At 33.7% G+C, this 19,379-nt stretch overlaps 2 protein-coding genes across 2 annotated transcripts in view; both read left to right on the forward strand.

Moving 5' to 3' along the window:
• Window positions 1–11,769: 11,769 nt before the first annotated feature.
• The window catches only part of LOC134844510 (cyclin-L1-like), a 213,885-nt gene continuing 206,275 nt past the window's right edge, over window positions 11,770–19,379 (forward strand). Inside the window, exon 1 of the mRNA XM_063861222.1 lies at window positions 11,770–11,787. The gene's annotated coding sequence lies outside the window, so the exon portion shown is untranslated. The remainder of the gene's footprint in view (window positions 11,788–19,379) is intronic.
• The window catches only part of LOC134844511 (ectonucleotide pyrophosphatase/phosphodiesterase family member 5-like), a 232,724-nt gene continuing 225,115 nt past the window's right edge, over window positions 11,771–19,379 (forward strand). Inside the window, exon 1 of the mRNA XM_063861223.1 lies at window positions 11,771–11,788. The gene's annotated coding sequence lies outside the window, so the exon portion shown is untranslated. The remainder of the gene's footprint in view (window positions 11,789–19,379) is intronic.

Here is a 19,379-nt window from a genome sequence, read left to right on the forward strand (position 1 = left end):
AGAATGATTTATTTGGTTCTTTATATTTTTGAGGTTTGTTTTGATTGTCCTGTTGTTTTTGTCTACATTCGGAAATACTATGTCCGTATCGTCGGCAATAATTACACCATTTTTTGAAAGATGGTTTGCCTTTAAAGTTTGGGTGTTTTTCATAAATATTGAGTATTTCAGTGATTTTTTCAACGAGGTCTGTATCTGAATCCTGTATATTATTGATATTTGTGGTATTTTTTTCAATTCGATTAACATATTGTAATTTCAGATTCTCTGTTTCTTCAAGTTTCATTGTGATTTCCGCTTGCTCTAGCTTGTCTACTAGTTTTCGAAAATCTAAATCGGGCTCTCGAATTGAGGAGGGATGGGATGCTCTCTTTTTTATTGCTATTTTCCTTAATTGAGGTGTTAAGGTCATCATTAAGATTTCTGTCATTTTTGTGTTTTTATAATCGTGTTTATTTAATGAATATGCTTTTCGAACTAGTGTTTCGATGCGTACTGCTAATTGTTTGATGGTTTCATTTGGTAATCTGCGAATTTCATTACATAAAACTCTTTGTTGTTGTTTGTTTCTTTCGGAGTCAAACATTTTTGAAAATTCTTGTGTAAATCTCTTCCAATTTGATTTTATTTCTATAGGCAATACTGAAAACCATTTTTGGGCTGCGCCGTCTAGGGTTGTTTGTATCAACGCTGTGCGTCGATGTATCCAATTTTGATGTAGTGGCGTATTAATTGGTTCAGGTCCTATATTTAAAATTAAATTTGCTGTTACTGCATTTAAATAATCTTCTACAGAATATTCAGGGTCTGTTCCTGTGAATACCATTAATGGTTTGTTTGATGTTATTGATGATCCACCCATAAGGTATGGATTCATTGTCATTTGTAGTGATTCTGCTGCATTTGGCATTTGTGAAAAATTAGAAAGTTGATTTTTTGTTATTTCGTGTTGTTGAAGATAATATGGAAGTGGTATTTCATTTTGCATTTGTGTTGGTTGATATGAGTGTGTAATCATTGGGTTTTGTGGCTGAATTGGTTGAAAAGATTGTGTATTAATTGGGTTTTGCATTTGTATTGGTTGTTGATTTTGTGTATCTATCTGGTGTGGAGAAAAATTTCTATGATGTGTATATGGTTTCTGCATTCCTTGTCCGTGATATTCTTGGGTATATGGTGCAAATATATCTGGTTGTAAATGATCATCATCAGAGGATAGGTAATCCGTTTGATGAGGTGCTTGTTTTTTATTTTTATTCTGTTGAAAGAATGGGTAATTTTCACTATAATCCTGTGGAGGATGTGGATTAGCTTGAAAATTTACTGAATTGTTGCCATTGGATTATTCCAATATCGAGATCTGATTTGATTATTATTATTATTTCGTGGAGGATAGTTTGTTTTTGATGAATGTGTATAATTATAATTATGTTCCGCAAAATTGTTTCTTGTGAATGTTCTGCGTGTTTTCGACGGTATTGTCATGGGTCTATATGTTTGGTAATCCATTTGTGAATATTTTGGAGCAACCGAAGGTTTAACGGTTGATTGTAAGGTTACCTGTGCTAGTGAAGTGTTTGTATTTCTTGGTGTTGTTAAATTTGGACGTATTGGTGAAATACTTTGTTGTGTAGTTGTTGTTGTTTGGACAATTTCTTCATTTATGAAGTGTGATGGTGTCTGAATATCTTGTTGAGTGAGATTTCTAGTTCCATTAAGGTTTTCATTGTGTATGACGGTCGAATTTAAACTGTTATTTCGAGTATCAGTTAAAAATGTATTGTAGTTGAATGGTGTTGCGTCAATGGTTAATGGTACTACTCTTACATAATCTCTTGTATAAGATATTGTACTTATTGCTTGGCTTGCAATTGATTGTGGGATATTTATAAATGCATAATGAGACCATTCGGGGTCCCAAACGTAGTCTGACTGTTCTGTGATGGCGGTATCATCGTTTGAATTTTGAGGTCTAAAATTTTTTCTTGCTTGTGAAATTAAATCTATATTATGTGTGAAATAATCTATTATAAACCATGCCAAAATTTTTTGTAAGTCATGTTTTGTATGTTGTGAAACATCATCTTTGGTGAAATTTTCTTTAATTATATGTAGAAAAGTTGAAAATAGTGTGATTTCATGTCGTACCTTTATATGTTTGGATGTCTCTGTCGGTGAGACATTTGAGATTGGGATTTCGTTTTCTAATATTGAGATATAACTATATATTATTGCAAAAACTTCATTAGTAAATATGGAATTTGCTCTTTGTGAGTTATGATATTGTATGCTTTTTATATATTCTGAGAATACTTTTGAAAATTCTAAATCAAGGTTGTTTGTTTGAATTACATATTTGCGGTGATTCGGGTTTGGTGAAGTGATTTCTATGGTGTAGATTCCGTAGTGTTGTGTCAAATTACATATATCTTTCAGATAATGATCAATAATTTGTCTTTTGATCTTTACATCGGGGAACTCTGCTGTACATGGGCTGATTCCGGGTTCAAATAAATTTAGTAGTAAATTCTTGCAAAGTATATGCTGTCCTCTATCAGTGGGTGCATCTACGAGGAAGGGGAAGATATCGTCATCATCTGGACTATCTTCACTTGGAGTGTGTGTTTGGCTCATTTTTCCGTTTAATGACTGTTAATAGGTAATTATCGATGTGTCTAATTGGTTGATTCCAGTTATATAAATGTACTGGTTTGTGTTTATATTGCTTTTTTATTCGTCTTTTTCCTCTTTTTGATGAATTTGATGTTGTTTCTGAGTCAGAAAAATATAATTGATCGTGTATGGGGCAATTTTTATCTATAGATTCTTTTAATTTATAGAGTTCGTCTAAATTGCTGGCTTCTGATTCTGAAAATTCGTTTCTATTTTTGGAAAATCTTTTTCGTGTTATTTGTCTTTGTTTCGTTATTATTTTTCTTTTTAGTGTTTGTCGTTTTGTTCTAATATATCCAACTGTTTGTGTGTGAGGTGTGATTACAAGGTCGTATTTTTTGTTTTCTATTTCACAGTTGTGCAAAACGATTGTTTGTTTGTTTCCTAGATTTTTAAATGACAAAGGGTTTAGGATGACGGATGCAAAAAGTTGTTAGATGATTTCTATTTTCTTAAATTGTTAGTCCTTACAATTTTTTGGTTAGCTTAACCTGGGTCTATTTGTTCAGGGTTGGAGAGAAAAGTGGGTCATGGAGGTCAAATACTTGATTTATTGTGTATTTTAAATCGTTTGTTTGTGGTCCTGATAAATTTATTTTATCAGTTAGGTTTTATTTTTCAATTAATGGAAAAAGGTCTTTTTTATGCGAGTGTTGTTTTACTCTTTTTTGTTGGGTGTTATTTTTTATCCATTGTGAGTATGGAATTGGTTTGAAAGTTGATGTTCCAAGTAGATCAACTTCGTAGTGATTATTTTGGCAATCTAAATAGAGTGGAAAGTGTTGTAGATTGTTTATCTGTGATTGTTCAACGTCAGTTTTTACTGCATATTTGCATTCTAGTCGGGGTGATGTTTCGTTTTATGCAAGGTAGAATTTTATATTTTTTAGGTATTTCAACTGTAGTTTTACGTGTAAGTAATTCAGGTGGTGTATTTCGACTTAATGTGTCTGGTAATGCAAGATTTTTTCCTGCTGTCCAAACTATATGTAATTTTGGGAATTTCATTAGAATTAGTTGAAATCTATAAACTCGGTGATTTGGATTAGATTTTTGTGTAAAGAGAAAAATGGTTGGTTTGTGATCTGTGAAAAAGAACTGTTGGATGTTTTGATCCAAGTATCAGAAATTCATATTCTGTTAGTGTACATATTATAGCTGTACACTCTCTCATTAGAGTTGAGAGTCGTAGCTCTGCTTGAGTAAATAAGCGAGAATTTGCTGATATAAGATTCATTTTGTTTGTGCCATTGTGTGATTGTAATAATGCTGCGCCGATGCCAAAATTCGAAGCATCGCACATTGCATAGAATGGTTGATTTGGATCTGAAATTGTATTCGAAATTTGTTCAGTTTGGAGTTTTTTAATTTCTTCAAATCGTGCTTGATGTTCTGTGTTCCATTCAAAATTATTTTGTTGTCTAAGTATATTATAAAATGGTCTTAGGTATAATTGCATTTTATAGACATATTTACTTAAAAAATTTAACATTCCGAGGAATTCTTGGATTTTCTTTTTGTTTGTTGGTGGTTGGAGTTTTTGAATAGCATCAATGCGTGATTTTAATGGGGTGATTGTTTTTCTTTCTATATTATGTCCTAAGAATTTTACTCGTGTTAAAAAGAAGTGTGATTTATCGGGGGCGGCCTTCAGATTTTCGTTCTGAAGTATTTTGTGATAATGTTCTAAAACTTTAAACATTTCTTCTTTTGTCTGTGAGTGCATAAAAACATCGTCTAGATAAGTGATTGCGTTTTTCTTGAGTATTAGTGGTCTAAAAATTTTGCTCACAAAAGCTGAAAATGCTGCTTGTCCTATGGATATTCCATAGAATAGGCGGTTGAATTCATATTGCTGATTTCCAATAACAAATTGTGTTAAGCGTCGTGATTGTTCATCTAGTGGCATTTGATTATATGCACTATTCATATCTGCGGTTGTAAAGTATTTTCCGTTTATTTTTGTAAAAATAACTTGTATTGGTTCAAAAGGCCAATTGCATTTTGATTCGTCTATTATTGAATTAAGATATCTAGCGTCTAGAACTATTTTTAATGATTCTCCTTTTGCTAGGATGATAACAGGGTTGATAAATGTGTTACCTTTTGGTTGTTCTTCTTTGTTTACCGGTGAGATTATATTGTATTGTTCTAAAATATCAAGTAATCTGTTCACTTTATCGTGTAAATGAATTGGTACTTTACTTGCTCTTTGTTTTTTGAAAACTGCGTCAGGTTTTAATGGGAGATGTAGTGATGAACTGATTTTGCCAACATCAAATATAGATGTTGCATAGACTGATGAATATTTTATTAGCTGTTTGGCTAATTTATCAAATTCGTCTTGTGTTATTTGTGAATGTTGAAAGTTAAACATTGTTAAAAACTTCTGTTGAGTCTCTGTGTAGTTACTTATGTTGAATGTAGGTTTGAAATATGGAGTTTTTGTGAAATAATCTGTATTTCTTTTTTCATTACTTATTATATTATTTATGGATAATTCTTCATTAAGAATTGTAGATTGACAAATAACTAATAATTGGAGTATATTATTTACGCGGTATGCTTTTTCATGTATTGGTGATATCGTAGCGTTGGTTTCGCAATAGCCTAAAAGTCCTAAAGGTAATGTTACTTGATAGGGTGTATTGTTGTATACATGTAGAAAAATAATATCTGAATTCGAGTTTTTCAAATATTTTATGGATGAAATTGTGATTTTGAAAAACTTATGGATAGGTTTGAATTCAAAATCTGACATATAGAGTTGTTGTTTGTTTTGTTTTTTATCATATTGGTGAACTTGTTTTATTGAAAAATTATATATGTTTCCGGATAGTGGTTTCAGGTGTTTTCTTTGTTGATTATATATCGGGTAAAATTTTGAAAAGAATGGTGGTTGTTTATTTAATCTTTGAAAAAATGTTAGGGATGTGTCTTTTGTTTTTGTGTATTTATCTATGATTAGTATTTTACTATTCAAAATGTTGATTGTTGGTATATATTTAGAGATAAATGGTATTCCAATGATATTGTGTTTAATATCAGTGATATGGAATATTTGTTTAAATGGTTTATTTAAAATTTTATTTTGTTCTATTGTTCTTGTGGGGAGAAGAAATAATTGAATTTTTCCATAGTTTACCAATGTTGATCCTTGTGCTGTTGCTAGTTTACTGGATGTTTCAAGGGGCGTTAGCTTTGGGTGTAGTGATTTTATCTCATTCCATGTGGGAATGTTTATTATGTTTGATTCTGCTCCTGAATCAATTAAAAAATCAATTTCAAGATCTGGTGGTTGAAATTCTTTGCTTCTTGGACTTTCTAAAAGAAATGGTATTGTCCAAATTTTTTCTTTGGGTTGTTCTTTTTGTATATTTTGATAGATGTGATTTGTATTCAAGCATTTTGTTTTATTATTTTCATTGGATTGATTTGTAGTGTTAATTTCGTTAGTTTCTTGTACCGTTTGTGTAGAATGGATGGGTTCAATATAATAATTGTGAAGGAGTCTGATTGATTTTCGTATATATGTGATGAAAAAGGTTGTTCATATATAATAGGTTCGTAGTCATTTTCGATTGCTATCATATTTATGGAGGTAGTGTTTTCTGTATCACTTTCTGAATCTGATGATCCACAGTTTATTTGATTTAGTTGTAGTTCGTTATTTCCTGTGTCATCAATACCTGGGGGGTCTGATGTCGTTTCTGGGTTTGATTGTACTTGATTAATATTTCTTTGATGTTTAGGTGTACTACTTCTGTGGCGATTGTTAGAATTATTATAATGGTTATTATTCCTGTGTGGTGATTGGGAATAATTTCTATAAGGATTATTATAACTTTATTATATTTTGTGAATTATTTCGTGATCTGTTTTGATAATTATTGTTTGGTCTGTTATAGTTTGATCTATTATATGAGTTATTCCTTGATCGATTGTTCGGATAATTCTGGTTTCGGTTGTTTGAATAACTTCTATTCCGATTATTGGAGTAGTTTCTATTTCTATTGTATGATGAGTTTCGTGATTGATTGTTTGGATAGTAATTATTTCTTGATTGGGAATTAGATCTAGAAACAAATTGTGTTGTATTTGAATTTGATTTGGAGTAGTTATTTCGACTATTTGGTCTATTGTAATGATTTTGTGACGAATTTTGTGTATTTCTTCGTTCTGGTGATCTTCCTCTATAACTTGAGTTATATGGTGATTGATTTCTCGTGTAATTGGTATTGTTCGGAAGTGGTTTTCCTGAACTGTTGTTGCTGTATACATTTTTGTTCGGTAGATTTTGATCTTTCTTCATGTATTGATAGAATGATTTATTTGGTTCTTTATATTTTTGAGGTTTGTTTTGATTGTCCTGTTGTTTTTGTCTACATTCGGAAATACTATGTCCGTATCGTCGGCAATAATTACACCATTTTTTGAAAGATGGTTTGCCTTTAAAGTTTGGGTGTTTTTCATAAATATTGAGTATTTCAGTGATTTTTTCAACGAGGTCTGTATCTGAATCCTGTATATTATTGATATTTGTGGTATTTGTTTCAATTCGATTAACATATTGTAATTTCAGATTCTCTGTTTCTTCAAGTTTCATTGTGATTTCCGCTTGCTCTAGCTTGTCTACTAGTTTTCGAAAATCTAAATCGGGCTCTCGAATTGAGGAGGGATGGGATGCTCTCTTTTTTATTGCTATTTTCCTTAATTGAGGTGTTAAGGTCATCATTAAGATTTCTGTCATTTTTGTGTTTTTATAATCGTGTTTATTTAATGAATATGCTTTTCGAACTAGTGTTTCGATGCGTACTGCTAATTGTTTGATGGTTTCATTTGGTAATCTGCGAATTTCATTACATAAAACTCTTTGTTGTTGTTTGTTTCTTTCGGAGTCAAACATTTTTGAAAATTCTTGTGTAAATCTCTTCCAATTTGATTTTATTTCTATAGGCAATACTGAAAACCATTTTTGGGCTGCGCCGTCTAGGGTTGTTTGTATCAACGCTGTGCGTCGATGTATCCAATTTTGATGTAGTGGCGTATTAATTGGTTCAGGTCCTATATTTAAAATTAAATTTGCTGTTACTGCATTTAAATAATCTTCTACAGAATATTCAGGGTCTGTTCCTGTGAATACCATTAATGGTTTGTTTGATGTTATTGATGATCCACCCATAAGGTATGGATTCATTGTCATTTGTAGTGATTCTGCTGCATTTGGCATTTGTGAAAAATTAGAAAGTTGATTTTTTGTTATTTCGTGTTGTTGAAGATAATATGGAAGTGGTATTTCATTTTGCATTTGTGTTGGTTGATATGAGTGTGTAATCATTGGGTTTTGTGGCTGAATTGGTTGAAAAGATTGTGTATTAATTGGGTTTTGCATTTGTATTGGTTGTTGATTTTGTGTATCTATCTGGTGTGGAGAAAAATTTCTATGATGTGTATATGGTTTCTGCATTCCTTGTCCGTGATATTCTTGGGTATATGGTGCAAATATATCTGGTTGTAAATGATCATCATCAGAGGATAGGTAATCCGTTTGATGAGGTGCTTGTTTTTTATTTTTATTCTGTTGAAAGAATGGGTAATTTTCACTATAATCCTGTGGAGGATGTGGATTAGCTTGAAAATTTACTGAATTGGTTGTTGCCATTGGATTATTCCAATATCGAGATCTGATTTGATTATTATTATTATTTCGTGGAGGATAGTTTGTTTTTGATGAATGTGTATAATTATAATTATGTTCCGCAAAATTGTTTCTTGTGAATGTTCTGCGTGTTTTCGACGGTATTGTCATGGGTCTATATGTTTGGTAATCCATTTGTGAATATTTTGGAGCAACCGAAGGTTTAACGGTTGATTGTAAGGTTACCTGTGCTAGTGAAGTGTTTGTATTTCTTGGTGTTGTTAAATTTGGACGTATTGGTGAAATACTTTGTTGTGTAGTTGTTGTTGTTTGGACAATTTCTTCATTTATGAAGTGTGATGGTGTCTGAATATCTTGTTGAGTGAGATTTCTAGTTCCATTAAGGTTTTCATTGTGTATGACGGTCGAATTTAAACTGTTATTTCGAGTATCAGGTAAAAATGTATTGTAGTTGAATGGTGTTGCGTCAATGGTTAATGGTACTACTCTTACATAATCTCTTGTATAAGATATTGTACTTATTGCTTGGCTTGCAATTGATTGTGGGATATTTATAAATGCATAATGAGACCATTCGGGGTCCCAAACGTAGTCTGACTGTTCTGTGATGGCGGTATCATCGTTTGAATTTTGAGGTCTAAAATTTTTTCTTGCTTGTGAAATTAAATCTATATTATGTGTGAAATAATCTATTATAAACCATGCCAAAATTTTTTGTAAGTCATGTTTTGTATGTTGTGAAACATCATCTTTGGTGAAATTTTCTTTAATTATATGTAGAAAAGTTGAAAATAGTGTGATTTTATGTCGTACCTTTATATGTTTGGATGTCTCTGTCGGTGAGACATTTGAGATTGGGATTTCGTTTTCTAATATTGAGATATAACTATATATTATTGCAAAAACTTCATTAGTAAATATGGAATTTGCTCTTTGTGAGTTATGATATTGTATGCTTTTTATATATTCTGAGAATACTTTTGAAAATTCTAAATCAAGGTTGTTTGTTTGAATTACATATTTGCGGTGATTCGGGTTTGGTGAAGTGATTTCTATGGTGTAGATTCCGTAGTGTTGTGTCAAATTACATATATCTTTCAGATAATGATCAATAATTTGTCTTTTGATCTTTACATCGGGGAACTCTGCTGTACATGGGCTGATTCCGGGTTCAAATAAATTTAGTAGTAAATTCTTGCAAAGTATATGCTGTCCTCTATCAGTGGGTGCATCTACGAGGAAGGGGAAGATATCGTCATCATCTGGACTATCTTCACTTGGAGTGTGTGTTTGGCTCATTTTTCCGTTTAATGACTGTTAATAGGTAATTATCGATGTGTCTAATTGGTTGATTCCAGTTATATAAATGTACTGGTTTGTGTTTATATTGCTTTTTTATTCGTCTTTTTCCTCTTTTTGATGAATTTGATGTTGTTTCTGAGTCAGAAAAATATAATTGATCGTGTATGGGGCAATTTTTATCTATAGATTCTTTTAATTTATAGAGTTCGTCTAAATTGCTGGCTTCTGATTCTGAAAATTCGTTTCTATTTTTGGAAAATCTTTTTCGTGTTATTTGTCTTTGTTTCGTTATTATTTTTCTTTTTAGTGTTTGTCGTTTTGTTCTAATATATCCAACTGTTTGTGTGTGAGGTGTGATTACAAGGTCGTATTTTTTGTTTTCTATTTCACAGTTGTGCAAAACGATTGTTTGTTTGTTTCCTAGATTTTTAAATGACAAAGGGTTTAGGATGACGGATGCAAAAAGTTGTTAGATGATTTCTATTTTCTTAAATTGTTAGTCCTTACGATTTTTTGGTTAGCTTAACCTGGGTCTATTTGTTCAGGGTTGGAGAGAAAAGTAATTCGATTCCGAAGAATGATTGTTACTTTCTCGTGGCTAGTATAAGCTAAGGTGTTAACTTACTTAATCTTACTTAGGGGTAGTGATTGTGTTCAAGGGTTGGAGAATAGTAAATCGATCCACAAGGTTCAGGTATAATTAGAACGCGAGTAGTTCGTTAGATACTATTTTAAACTTACTAAGTCTATGATTTATCCTGGGTCTTGATAAGAGGAGGGTTCAAGTGAAGGATGAATAACCGAAGTTTTTCACTGTTTATCCTAATTTGAATGGTTAGTTTTGTTGAAAAATTTCTATTAGTCTTGGGTTTTTTGAAAGGGTTGGATAGTGAATCGACGTTTGAGGTCGTTAGACACTAGCTAAGTGGGTGGGGGAGAAGAAATTTGTTCTTTTTGATCCAAGGATAGTCCTTGATGATCAAGTGTAAATTTTAACTGAATAGAGAATGAATTAAGATCCAAGGATAAGCCTTGATGATCTGATTTGAAAATTAAGTGAATTTAAGTTTAAAATGGTTTAAATTTGTTTAAGGAAAAGATTTAGTGTTTTAATGATATTAGTGAGTTTATGATTGCTGTTATGTTTTAGGTGATGAAGCTGGGACAATTGGATAATTTATAATTACTAACAGTTTATTGTCATGCTACTAATTTTTGTTTTGAATTTCAATAAATATTTTCCAAATATGTTTTACAGAAGACTGCAGAATTTTAGGAGAACGATCTGAGATCTTTTTATCAATCGTTATTGTATATTAAAATTTTGTTTAGCGCCTGAAATGATCATGAAGATTGACTTCAAGATTTAAGTTTGCAAATGAAAATCTAAATTCATTGCTAATAAGATTCTAAATATAAAAGTTTGTGTTGGCTTTTGCCGCACTATCATATAACTATTTGGTAAGTTTCTATTTTGTCGTATGTCGTCTCTGGTTCGAGGTCTTCTTCCAATTCCGGGTAGTACTCTTATCGTTCGGAATATTGGCTTTGATCTATTGAGTCGTAGAGACATTTCGATTAAATTATCGTCGTGTAACATTTTAAAAAGGTTTTGTCTAATTTCTAATCTATTTTTGGTTAATTCTAAGCTATTAAGGTCTTGTTCGAGACTTATGGTCGCACCAGATGAGTTATAACCGAGGTGGTTAACTCATAGAGTAATTTCGGATAGGGTACACCGTCTGCTCGTCACGCTATCTTATTTTCGGCCGGATAGATTCGTGCAACTTCTTAGTCTAATACCGATCCTAATCTTACTCTTATACTATCTAGTCTCAGGGTGTTTAACTAGTCTCTGCTAGGCTCAATAGATCTAGGGTATACTGGTTTATTGCGGCTGCTGAAGTCTTCTTGGAGAGTCAACTAATTTCTAAGTTAAATTCAAATCTCTCTGGTGCTGAAATTACAAGTAATTCCAGCACTTACAAATAAGTGGGTTGTTAGTTAGATGGATCATGATTGGTTAATATTAAATACTTTACAGTGGTAAAATATCTAATTTATCCAATCATAAAATGTAGTTAAGATCAGGTTCCAATACCAAGATAATTGTTGTGATAAACATACCTAACTGCTGTGATAAACTTATTAAATAGTTTCAGCTAATTGAGATGAAAATCCGGTCTGGTCAAGGTGTCTGGGGTAAGGTTTTCAGTAGCTGACTGTATGTTTATCATTGGTGCCAGCTCACTAGACAACGCTTCCAAAGCCCTACCCAGGAAGACTCAGAAAACGATCAGAAGATTCTGCTATTCCGTTCGAGGACTTAGTCTAAATCCGAGTACTGCAAATCCCCATCAACATCTCGTTACATTCTTAGTTGAAACGGGCACGTCGGAAAAAAACTCAGCTGATTTTGTGGCACCACGTCATCAACAACAGCTTGAACGCCCACCGCACGAATAATTTCAAAAAGTGTACCCCTGAAACTCTCGTTCAGATCATCACGAAATTTCGTCGTCGAATCAAAGCAATCATATAAAACCAGCGCATAGAAACACCCAATATTCTTTCTAGTTTAGGTTCTACAGGATTACTGGCTCTAGACGTTCGGAAGAATATTCTTCCGCTGCCAGTGAAAATGAACGCGCTGATAACAGAAGAACTTCTGTCTATACACCCCTTCGAAACAACTGAAGTTTTCATACTATCGACGGTGTGTTACAGTTACAACAATTTGTGGCAGCTGAAAAACAAAATTCGATCTTCAAAGAAAAAACCGGAAAAAAACAAAAGGTGGAAAGAAAGAAGAGAGAAGAGAACGACAGAGCGACTAAAGTTCGAGCACGAAAACGACATAGAATATAGGGTAAAGTAATTTATCTCTTGTGCGACTCCAGAGGTTTTCTCGAAATTGCGTTCAAGTGAATTGCTTTATCTAAATCTGCCACAAACTTAAACACAAATCTTGTGCGACTCCAGAGGTTTCTCGAAAATGCTTTGATTTTTGGGTTTTTTGTGTTTTTGTTTTCGTTTTGTCTAATATCAAATTGACCATCCAAAACCTATTTTCTGAAACTTTAAATTGAGCACTAGCTGAAATGACAAAGAAAGCCAAAACTTGCAAGACATGCAAGAGAGTATTACAAGAAAATGAGAAATCCTATGATTGCATCTCATTTTTTGCATCTCATGCGGATACAATTTGCACATGACTACTCAATGCACTGGGTTGAATCAAGTTGCTGTAAATGGTATCGTGGATCTCGGAGAAAGAGTGCTTCTTCTCTGCAACTCTTGTGAGTCTGGCAACCAAAAGACACACTCTAATACGCAACGCAGCTTTGCAAGAAAATTCTGAGAGCATCAAGAGGATCGAATGAGATCTTCACAAACTAAATTCAAACTGGGAGGAGAGGTCAATCATGTTTTACATCTAATAAAATTAAAAGCTTCTGTAACAGCGAAGGCATCGAGTTAGTTTACTCCCCAGTGAATGATCACCGGAGTACGGGTTCAGTGGAAAGAACGATAGGAAGCCTGAAGAATTTTGACCTCACTTATGCATCCGAAAAAAAGCATTAATCTCTGGAATCTATGGTCGATAAAGCGCTAGGCGCGCTACGGTTTTCCAAAAATGCAAACACCTTTTGAAGCTCATCACGGCCGGGAGGCGATCACCGTTTTACGCAATCTTCCGAAAAACAAAGCCTGAAAAATCTCAATTGAGAGAACGTCTTAAAACAAAAATGTTTGTGTTTAGACGAAAGTGACCCTGAAGTGAACACCATCGCGTTCCCAAAGCATTCAAACTGGGAGGAGAGGTCGGATCTGGTTTACGCTCCGGCGTTAAGAAAGGCACCGCTTATTCTTGATAGCGATCAGCAGCTGGAAACGCACCAAGGGGAGGAATCGGGGGTTGAGCCTACAATCCAAGGGAGTGGAGATGCAGGCGATCTCTATCAGCATACTACCAGCAGAACCTTAAATCGGTATAAACTCCTAAAATCTAATGTAATCTCCGAGTCTAAACATACCATCAAGCTGAAAAACGGGTCTGTGATTAGGGAAAGTGCCGTGGCAGTAAAACCAAAGATCCTGCCAAAGAAACGGAAGCCGGCCACACTCAAAGAAATGGTAGCGAGTGAGAAAAAGGGGGCAATAGAAAGCCCAAAATCAAAGCGGCCAAAAGCTAAACAAGCACTACCTGTAGCCACATACCAATCTGAAAGCTCGGACAGTGAGGTTTACCAGCCACTCAAGATTATACCAGCAGAACTATCAGTCGAAATTTCGGCAAGGCATGAGGCAATTGCGGCGGGACAAGGACCAAGTAGCAGCAGAATAATTCAGGAGGAACACGGAGTGGGAACAAGGGTGAAAACTAAAACTACGAAAGTAAAACGAGGGAAAGGGAATCAGGACAGACCGGCTTTAGTTGCACGGGAACAAGGAAAAGCACAAGAAGAAGGAAGCCAGTCGACAAAATGGGAGGAGTGATGATAGACAATATCCAAGGGGCGGAGCACAAAAGAAAATATCCAGGGGGAGGAAACAAGTAGATCTTAAAACTCATGAAAACTCATAACCCAGGGAGAGGGATGGCCATAAGCCTGAAACTCAAAGTTAAAGTTTTGATGCGTTAGTTGTGGTAGCAGGTTGAAGGTCATTACGTCTTATATTAAGTTTAAATTACTATGTATTTAAATTTTACATCCGTACGGAAACGTGAGGGGCTACATATTTAGATGTGAATCAATTTAGTTGCTATCCATTATTTTTTTATATCCTTGAGAGTTCTCATACTATAATTAAGTGTGAATTTGGTACCTGCCTGTCAGTCAGTCTAGGTCTGTCTAGCTGCTATGCGGTGACTTCTAGTTCAGTGTCTTATTTATGCGAACTAGAAACAAGTTGAATTTAATCTTCAACCGTATCGTTTTACTAACCCTTGTTAAACAAAATTAGTAACTTGATTAAAAAACCTGGAAAACTTTTTCATCCGCAATAATCATCACGGGTCATAATTGATCATTCACCTGAAAAATATATTTTGTTATTTTCTGCTGGGGTTTGTGTCAAGTTTTTTCTTCCGTTTTTTAAATAAAACAGTTGTAATATTTTGAAACTTCAACCTATAAATTTCAAAATGTTTCTTAATTCAAAATGTCAGCGAGAAAGAAATTGTATCAAATAACAGTACTTAAACTTTGATTTTTTAATGCAATGTTTTTTACAATTTCAAAAACTTAGTTTGTATTATAACTATCAGATTCAGCTTTCTGTTCGAAGAAAGAAATCAGTCCTTTCAAATTTATTGACCTGTGTTAACCGCTTGCTTTACAGCTAGAAATTTTTTCTTTGCTGTTCTGACTTTAATGGCATCGTGCAACTTTTGCCAAAAGTCTTTTGCTGATACTGAACTGGTACTAAGAGCTTTTACTATCTTAACAACAAAAGTAAGCTTCACTTGTAAAGTAAGCAGATGCTCAAAATAGCAGAGCATCTAAATTTCGGTGTCAATAAGTCAATTAGACGATAGATGTTAAGTTGACAACTGCTTTTGGTGGGACTTTCAAACTCTTATGTTAAATACGAGGGAAAAATTCTGTCTAGAAAGAGCTTTTTGAAACAATTTTGAGCACTTTTTGACTGTTTCGTTTTTCAACCAAAACGGCTCTTTTACTTGGCAGCATAAAAACTATATGGAGAGCGTTCAGTTAGTTACAGAGCTGATTGGGTTGAAAAACAATTAGGTTGTGGTCAATTGATCACAGCACAAAATTGTTTCCAAGGCTTTTTCTACACAAAAAACTTTCCCTTGCATTTAACAAGACGACGAGACGGAAATTTGGGTGTATCATGAAAAATGCACAGCTGAAATTGGACAAAAAAACTCGAACTCTGCAATATATTTAATGAAAGGTTGCGTTCTGAAGTAGTATACAGATATTTTAACAATCCAGTTGTTGAATTTCCTCATTCCTGATCACTAATTTGCAAATATGATGGATCCCGAATGTCTTTAAAAGTCTTCGCTTGCTTTTTTAAAGTAATAAATTTACTTGAAATGCTTCACTCTATCTAGAACATAAATAGACTCCAAGACAGATGATGTAGGGGTAGACAGACATTATAAAAATCTGCTTCAACGAGCATCGGCTGATGCAAATCTTTTTGCAGACACCAGCTGAGTCCAAAACAGACTATGGAAGAATGGCTGGTAACTTTGGCAAACATAGTGAGATTTTGGGCTCAAACGTCAGGAAACAGTATCAATGAATTTCTCTTTCTTTGCGAGGAAAAAGGATCTGAAATTTTCCACGTTAACGCAGAAGATGAAGGGTTTGCGAAACAGATCGCATCAATGGTTAGATCTCTGAGAGATCCACCAGAATGAGAAATTTAACCACCTTTGCGTCCCCTCAAGAACCTGCAGAAAACTCAGTTGCTTGACAGCTAAAATTCTGTTCACTTCTGTACAAACCTACTGTTTAGACTTTCAAATGATTATCAGTTGCATATAATAAAACGTTTTAGGTGGCATTAAAAGCACGTATTTAGTATACATGTGTCAAAAAAAAAACATGTAACATTTTTGCATAATTTCAAAAAAAGGGTCTGCTTAACAATTTCCACCCCTTTCAATAAAGGGGAAGATTGTTAAGTAGATCAAAATGGTCAATTTTTCGACCAATTAGAATGCAGCAAACTTAAAATTCTCAACAGAAAGCTCAGTGCTAATTTACTGTCTGCGGATGCCCCCCCTTCAGGGATTCGACCCCCTGCCGACCCAAAGGGTTCCCCCTTTGTACTATTTTGAGATATCCATTTTGGGAGACAGACCCTAAAATTTTTCTAAAGGCGCCTTTGGCACCAATATATACTAATTTTCAGGGGGGAGCGCGCGCCCAAAAAACGCGATTTTTTCGTCAAAATTTTCCAATGAGGAAATGTCGTCAAAATTTTTCAAAAAATTTTCTTTTTGGCCTCGTCTTTTCAAAGTTGTGCCTGCGGCGCAGAAAAATTGGCCAAAACAGGGTCTTTTTACTGCTTTGGAAGAGCTTGGAAAATCAATTTGATCGATCTAAAAAAAAGTCGACAGAATTTTCGGAAATTTTTGAAAGTCTGCCACCCCTCGAGAAAATCCTAGATCCGCCCCTGTTTACTGTATTTATTTATAGGGGTGGAGACCTTAAGTAGCTACCATAGGGGGCAGAGATTGTTAAGTAGATCCAAAAAATAATTCGCTCGATGGTTTGAACAATTTACGGAACCGTGACCAGAAAAATGAACCACTCACAAGTTCAGTTCAAAAACATAGACTTTACAGACAACTGCGCTCGCCAAAACAGTGAAACAAAAAAAGCGAGAGCAAAGTAAGCCTGACACACTTTACAAATCTTTTAGAAAAATGAACTTCCATATAAACACTCATGAAAAAATTGGGTTGGTAAAGGAACAAATTTTACAAAAAATTTCAAAATGTTTGCAGAAAATTGTATTTAAACTAACTCAACAATGAGGAAGTTTTGCTCAACAATGACAATGTGTTTTTATAAGAAACCTATCAATCCAAATTTCCCTTAGAAACCTGGAAAACTTAAGTTTTTTCACGTCAATTTGCACAAACCATCTTTGACAAAATACAGTTTTCAAAAGGATATTTCAATTATCAGCAGTATTAACTCTTGCATAGAAGAAATGAAGAAACTCTTTTTTAAGTATACATCATAAACTCCTTATCATGGGTTTTTCTTACCGTTGACCTGGTATTATTTGTTTTTGTTATAATATTTGTTGTCTCGATAAAGATTTTACGCGAACAAGTATCAAGCATTAGAATGGGAGATTGTTGTTTCAGAAATATTATAACGTTCTATGTACTAGAATGAGACCAGGGAATTTTTTCATGGATAAAAATTTGAATCGATGTCTCAGCCAAAATTCAAATCTGCAATTAACGCAGGCATGCCATTGAAAATCTGGGTTCATCTGAATCATACATGCTAAAATGAGGCTTCAAAAATTACTTAAGACACTTTACAATAAGGTGGTAATATATTCTCAATAAGATTCACTAAACAATTATGATTACTGGAAAACCACATGGTGCTAATTCATATTAATTTGACTTCATACTTCTGACAAAAATAAAGTCAATTGATGCTGTACTCATGATATAAACAAACGCAACCACTAAAAACAAATTATGATTGATTCTTCTATCGAATTCGCAGTTTCATCTTTCTCTTGCATTTCAAAAAAGGTAAATCGATGAGTCCTATTTATTCGTTTTTCAATTTATTCGTTTGGGAAACTCTGTATGCCACAAAAGTTCTTTAGAACCCAACAAAAACGAAAAAATTGGTGAATTGTGTCTATACCTCGGCTCTGTCTATATAAAAAGCAAAAGAAAACCGTGAAATCTTTTTACCACCCACCCTTTAAAACCAGCGAGATGAGGCCGTGAGGAGGGTTTTTTGGCACTAAATCTCGTTTCAGCAGAGCCATTCCTAATATGTAGAAAGCAGTGGGCAGCCTGGTGGGCAAAAAAACCTTTGTGGATTTCCAGCAATCCACGAAGAAGAAAAATTACCGCATATTAAATGAAAGAGTCGAAAATATTATAACCGTTTACGGTAAAAAGAATACACTGTACTTTCTTACAGTTTTATCTAACTGGCGTGACTCATTTTATTTAAAGTTTGTCTAGCTTTTTTTGAAAAGACGTTTTCTTGCAGACTCCCGCAAAACGTAACAAAACGCTGGATTTTGACTCGGGCACCAATAGCTTAACCCAAGGACAGGACAGTCGCCTCCTTTTTTGGAATGCTAGGTTGGGATTAGGGGCTTTCAACCCTTTCCAGTTTGCGTTCATGTGCCAACAATACAAAATAAGCTGAACAAAACGATCAAGTCATAGGTTCAAGTTCGGAAATGATTCTAAAATTGAATGATTTTTAGCCTCTTCGCATTGAATAAACCTTTATAATTTTCCACTGTGTCTGAAAATATTTAATAAAGCAAACCATTTTTAGTTTAAAAAAACGTTTAATTAAAAGCTGGCCTTTGAAATTCAATGAAAGATTGCTCATTTTTGGTTCGAATCCCTTTTACAATCCGATTGATTGGTTGGGCCGTTTTTGTTTAAAATTTATGCAAATTATGTAGCGCTAAATTGTCTGGCTTTAAAAGCAATTTTTTTCGCGTCTTTTATGTTTAGCGAAGTCTCCTTTGAAGTAAGTTTTTTTGTTTTGGATTAAATTTTAGTGGTTTGAAATTGCTAAGGAATTAATAGAAGATTGTGAAATTGTATGCTGTTAAGTCTTTAATTGCTAAAAAGTTGGCAACCAATGTTTTATGTACAAGAAACTTCTGTTGGCTTAGTAAAAAAAACATCAATATTAAACAGTTTGAAGTTCTATAAAGACTGGAGGAAAAACTATCGAATGTGATTGGCAAAAGAAATTCTACTTGATTCTACAAAAATGAAAGTCCATTTTGAGAAAAATTGTCGGAAAACAGGGCGGTTGATGAAAGCATTATCAAATAAACTGGCTTTGTATAACTATCGCCTAAAGATACAATACAAATGTCTAAGTTTCAAAATTCGAAAAACAACATTTCAAAAAATAATTTCGAAGCTTGTAAAAAATCAAAAACATGCAATAGAGTTATTTTTTGATAAAACTAACCCAATTTGAAAAAAAAGTGGATGGATCAATAAATTTTTATTTCTCCA

This window comes from Symsagittifera roscoffensis, chromosome 4 (genome assembly GCF_963678635.1).
Source record: "Symsagittifera roscoffensis chromosome 4, txSymRosc1.1, whole genome shotgun sequence".
In the NCBI taxonomy this organism is placed as follows: Eukaryota; Metazoa; Xenacoelomorpha; order Acoela; family Convolutidae; genus Symsagittifera; species Symsagittifera roscoffensis.